At 37.7% G+C, this 6,065-nt stretch overlaps 1 long non-coding RNA gene across 1 annotated transcript in view; it reads left to right on the plus strand.

Moving 5' to 3' along the window:
• Nucleotides 1–3,462, plus strand: part of LOC117946345 — a 12,354-nt gene extending 8,892 nt beyond the window's left edge. Inside the window, exons 2-3 of the long non-coding RNA XR_004657010.1 lie at nt 2,944–2,950; nt 3,453–3,462. This is a non-coding gene — a long non-coding RNA (uncharacterized LOC117946345). The remainder of the gene's footprint in view (nt 1–2,943; nt 2,951–3,452) is intronic.
• The last annotated feature ends 2,603 nt before the right edge of the window (nt 3,463–6,065 follow it).

Below are 6,065 nucleotides of genomic sequence, written 5' to 3' on the forward strand. Positions count from 1 at the left end.
ACACACACACACACACACACACACACACACACACACACACACACACACACAGGAGAGGTTTCCACTGATGACTACTGGAATATTTAATTTAGGCTTGTTGAATTTGGCTGCATTTCCTTTAAACATAGTTTGAAGCATCGATGTTCATCATTACAAGGTAAAGAGATAAAAGAAAAAAATGAGAAAAATGAATCATGTACTTTCCCCACTGCAATCATTTATATTACATTTCTAAAGAAGTTTCTTAAGAGCAGTGAGTGTAAGTAATGAGGCCCACGGTGCGGAGCCTGCCCAGCCGCCCTATGCTATAGTCTCACAGGTGTAAAGTACCCACAAATTATAGGTAACACATGCCTAGTACCCGGTTTCCATTACCATTTTTTTCCCTTTTCTTTCATTTATGTTTATATGTCCTGTTTCTATACTTTAACTTAAGTTTCTTTCCATGTTTCTGTTACTCTATGAATATGCAATATATTTCAAAAATATATAAATATCAATTATTTTTGTCATTTTTATCATGTAGTGTTTAATAAAATCATTTCTGTGATATTTCTTCTTTTTTTTTTTACAAACCCTATAAAATTCTCCTGTAGTCTCCAATAGCTGGTGAACATAGAGCACTGGAGCACGTGGACACACAAACACCACTTGGAATCAATGATTATGTTGTTTTGTGTCGGCTGGGTGTGTAAAATGAGCAACTGTTCACCACTTTATAAGGTGTTAATGTCATTGATGTGTGCAGCTTGTTGCGCTGCCCCCAAGTGGTCAAAATATCAGTTAATGCAAGGCAAGGCAGCTTTTTTTATCAATGTTTTTAACTTTTTCTTACTTTTTTGTTCCTTTTTTCATCACTTTTGACACTTTTTTCTATGTTTGTCATTTTTTCTAAACACTACGTAACACTTAGTTAATAACTTTAGTTTTAAAGTTATTTTTGGAATTTACGGTCAATGAACCTCCTTTAAAGGAAATTATACATAATGTTTGAGGTAGAAAAGCAGAAATTAAGAATTATTTAGACTACAATTAAAGGAATGTATGTTGATGGATAATCACAGACTGGAATATGTCTTTTACTCACTACTATTGCAAAACTGCATAAAAAAAATTCTCCAAATGCTGTAAAATTGAATATGACACCCCAAAACTAATGAAAGTAGAGATTTGTACTTGCCAAAGAGCGTTGTGTAGAATCAATCATGTTATTTGGGGTAATTAGAATTGGGTGGTAAAAAAGAACACTGACACAGAAAAACAGGTCAATTTGACCCGAGGACAACATGAGGGTTAAATAGCTTTTTACAATGGAAAGTGTGTCACTACATGCTGCTATTCAGCAATAAATACTAAGATACACTAAGAAGGAAATTGAATTCCAGCTCATTTCACCATCACTGTTTGCTGAGCAACCGTTCCCCTATACCTTTCCCATCAATCTAAACTACTTAATAATAATAAAAAAAAAATCAATTCATTCTCTTTATTGATAGTGCTGAAAAGGCATCCTAAGCGGTTGAAGGTGGTTCAGTGCCTTGCACAAGAGCACATTAAACTATATACAGCTACCAGTCCACACTCCATACTTTGGTCTGTAAGGGGGCTTGAACCTGCAAACTTATGGTGCCACCCAACTCCCTACAGACTGAACTACTTCCAGCCCATGGTTTTACCTTTCATGACTCTTATCCGGTATAGTTTTACAGTTTCATTCTCATGTTATGTTTAGCTTTAGCATTCTATTTTAAAAAGGAAATATATCACATAAGGACTGTAAATTCCCATGTAAAGAATCACTATTACTATTCACTTTCTGGACACATTAACATTAACCCTTAAATGCTTTCATTGAGTCTGTTGCAACCAGGTACTGGATTAAAACCTGAATTCATTGATTTGATTCAGTCCAACTCTTTGTCTTTAACAATGTGTTGTTGGTGTCAAAATATCCAAAAGGATAAAAACAGTATACCTATATTTCTGTACATTGTCTATTTGCCATCAAATAAATCGGATTTCCCAGTCTTGGAGATTCTCGGCATGCAGAGTTTGGTCCCCAAACTGTAAAGCTGCGTTTACAAACCACTGATAGAGCTGACAGCTCAAAGCACCCACCTGGAAATGTTTGGAACATATTGGGAGCTGTCATGATGCTGGGACTGAAGTTTTGGTGTCATCTGTTTGAAGTACTACACATATTGGTTTAGTTTAAAATTAGATTTACCTTGTTTCATCATGCAGTGTGTGCTCATCATTTTGGATACAATTGAACAATTATGCAATATTCATGCTAACATGTTCAAAGTCTGCAGTTATTGCAGAGGCACATTTTTATCAAAATAAATGAATCAGTCCGTTCAATCGTACAACCACAATTCATCCACATTGTCAGATTTATTTTTCTCAATTTAACTACTCAGCAAATATTAATGTGAGATTGGTCAATCACTGTAGTTTTCTCTTTTTTTTTAGTGTTTCCTTTTGTTAACTTTATTTCATCACAAGTTTTCTATATAATTGTACATAGCACAACAGCGCTGCCATGGACATAAATACACAAGTATACCAATCACTGTAGTTTTTTGAATGAAAATAAGAATAAAAATCAGAACCAGGGTTTGCAAAAATCAATCCACCAACCGTTCAAAATTCTTTATAACTACAGTGATAGTTACATGCCCACTTATATTCCAAATATGGCAATATTCCGAAGTTGACACAGGTCATGTAAACAGAATATTCCAAATAAGGCCTATGTTTGTTGTCCACAAACCTAGTACACTTTGTAAGGCTGGGATAGAGAAGCATGCCCAAAAGGAAAGAAGGAGAAATACATCTACTTTTAAACATTATGAAAGAGTTGGACGTTAACAAGTACGTTTTTGGATAAGCGCAAACATTGGTGACCTTTTCAAGAAAGTGGTTGAAGAAATGAAAGAGGGAGGCTGTGTTTGCACGGTTGAACAAGGCTGGAAAACGTTGGTAAAATCCTATTTTTCACGGTTGCACGTACAGGAATATAAGTGGAATATTTATTTTCATTAGCCATTTGAACAGCTTATTTGGAAAATTGTCTTTTTCTGAATTAGATAAAAAACTGAATATTTAGTGCATGTAACCATAATCAGTGTGGAGGACCTTGTTTCCCTAGAATGTGCTTGCCTTCCGGCTGCAGTATGTATTATTCCAACTAAGCTTTTCCACTAAACTATATATAAGTTACTCAAACTGAAACACTTCAGCAAAGCTTCATTTGACCGTCAATGTTCCTCACTGGATTTGATTCCTTATGTTTAGGAGTAAGCTATTCTTGTTGCAATTTTTTCATGCTTGAAACTGAATTCACATCAGGGTGGCAGTAGCTCTGTCCGTGGGAGGTGGGTTGGGAACCGGAGGGTCGCAGGTTCAAGTCCCTGTGAGGACCAAAGTACAGAGTGTGGATTAGTGAGAGAGAACGGGAGGGATGCCACTTCACCTCCTGGGCACTGCCGAGGTGCTTGTGAGAAAGGCACCAAACCCCCCTTGACCGCTCAAGGAGTGGGCCACTCACTCTGCCATCTCGCCATTAGTGTGTCTAGGACCTGAGCGTGTGTGTATTTCAGCCCTGTGTGATAACATCGGAGTGTAATTTCCCCATAGGGGATTAATAAAGAGTATAAATTACACATTTAGTGTTTCTCAAACCTGTTTTACAGATAATTTGTTTGTTGTTTTACTATTTTCCTGCCTTTTTATTAATCTTTTCATTATGAAGTTTAAACAATCTAAGTAGGTGTAAAAAATAAATTGCTTTTGAATAACATTAAATCAGACTTTCATCAAGGTGAGTAAAAAGTGAAGAAATAATATTGTAATAGAGTAGTACTGGATTAGTAAAGATTCACAGGATCAGCTTAGTCTATTTTTTTACATTCTCCCTGTGTCTCTTTTTTCCTCTTTCACTTCAAACAAAGCTGACTGAAGGCGTTCCCTCTTTCAGTTAAACGAATCAGATCTTGCCACGACCTCTGGGAGCCAATCATCTTGTCAAACTTTAAAACTGTTCTCTTATTTGAAGGTTTTGATTGTTAGTCTCCACATCCTGATACATTGATTGTTGGTCTCGACATTCTAATTTATGTTGGTACATATCAGCGCAGAACAGGTGGTGTCCCATTGCATTCAAAGCAGCCACAACATCTACCCCACCCCACCCCCATCTGAGCTGCGGCCGAGTTTGTCTTGTTCCCATTCAGCTTGGCCCATCACAGTGACTGGTTCAGTGAAGCCACTCCACATAGTTTCCATGGTTCCTGCCCTCACTAGCCCCCTTCTTTTTCTCCACTGTTGTCTTTTCTCCACCCTGTCTTATGTGAGATGAGATTCACACTTTGAGCAAAGGGACAACTCAGCACTTTATTGTGATAACAAGCTACCCTTAGCTTTGAAAGAGGTTCCTAGATCAGTTTAACCAGAAATTGTGCTCTCTGGCTAGTCTAACACAACCAATACTTCAGGCCTTCAGGCGTGTTTTTGAGGTCTTTACAATTCAATTCAATTGTATTATAGTATCAAATCATAATAACAGTTATCTCAAGACATTTTACAGATCTATATCACACTCTATAATTTATAAAAGTTCCAACAATTCAAGTAATTCCCCCAAGAGCATGGTGGGACAGTGCGAGCATTCGGAGTGGCGAGGAAAAACTTCCTTTTAGGAAGAAACCTGAGCCAGACCCAGGCTCTTGGTAGGGGGTGTCTGACGGTTTACAATGAGATAAAACACACACAGATATTGTAAATGAGGTTTATTTAGGTTTGTCTTTATCAAGAGAAAGAAAAAAATATGTTTTTAATAGAATGTAGTCCTCTGACCAAGACATGATCATTTAAGAGAAATTTCTTGGCTAACCAATAGAGCAGCTAAAGACACATACAGTGGGGCTCGAAAGTTTGGGCACCCCGGGGAAAGATGTGTTAATGTGCATAAAGAAGTCAAGAAAAGGCTTTAAGTGAGACAGATTAGACATTTGTATAATATGTCACAAAAAGTTAGATTTTACTACCATCATTTACACTCAAAATAACAAAACAAAAAAATGGCGTCTGCAAACGTTTGGGCGCCCTGCAGAGTTTCTAGCATGCACCGCCCCCTTTGGAAAGCTGAGACTTGACAGTGTCATGGATTGTTGTTAGTCATCGTCTAGAAATACAAGGTGATGTCAATCTTAAGGTTTTACATGCCCAGATTCATCTGACCTTGCCCCAACAATCAGCACCATGGCTTCTTCTAAGCAATTGTCTAGAAAACTGAAACTGAAAATGCTTGACGATTACAAAGCAGGAGGAGTCTATGAGAAGATAACAAAGCGTTTTGAGATGCCAATATCCTCTGTTCGGAATGTAATTAAGAAAAGGCAGTCATCAGGAACAGTGGAAGTTAAAGCAACATCTGGAAGACCAAGAAAAATATCTGACAGAACAGCTCACAGATCCAGCTCATCCATAAAGACCTGCCAGACACTGGAGTTGTGGTACACCATTCCACTACAAAGAGATGCTTGATATGGTCTTCATGGAAGAATCATCAGAAGAAAACCTCTTCTACGTCCTCACCACAAAAATCGTTTGAAGTTTGCAAATGAACATAGCCTGATGCATTGTGGAAACAAGTTCTGTGGACCGATGAGGTTAAAATAGAACTTATTTGCCCCAATGACCAAAGGTGTGTTTTTGATGAAGAAAGGGCACAGAATTTAATGAAAAGGACCTCTGTCCAACTGTTGAGCATGGGGGAGGGGGATCAATCATGCTTTGGGGTTGTATTTCAGCCAGTGGCACAAGGGAACAATTCCCGAGTAGAAGGAAAAATGGATTCACTAAAATTTCAGCAAATTTTGGATGCTAACTTGATGTCATTTGTGAAAAAGCTGAAGTTAAAGAGAGGATGGCTTCTACAAATGGATAATGATCCTAAACACACCTCAAAATCCATGGTGGACTACATCAAGAGGCGTAAACTGAAGGTTTTGCCATGGCCTTCTCAATCTCCTGACCTCAACATAATTGAAAATCTATGG

This window comes from Etheostoma cragini, chromosome 6, assembly GCF_013103735.1.
Source record: "Etheostoma cragini isolate CJK2018 chromosome 6, CSU_Ecrag_1.0, whole genome shotgun sequence".
NCBI classification, from domain to species: Eukaryota; Metazoa; Chordata; class Actinopteri; order Perciformes; family Percidae; genus Etheostoma; species Etheostoma cragini.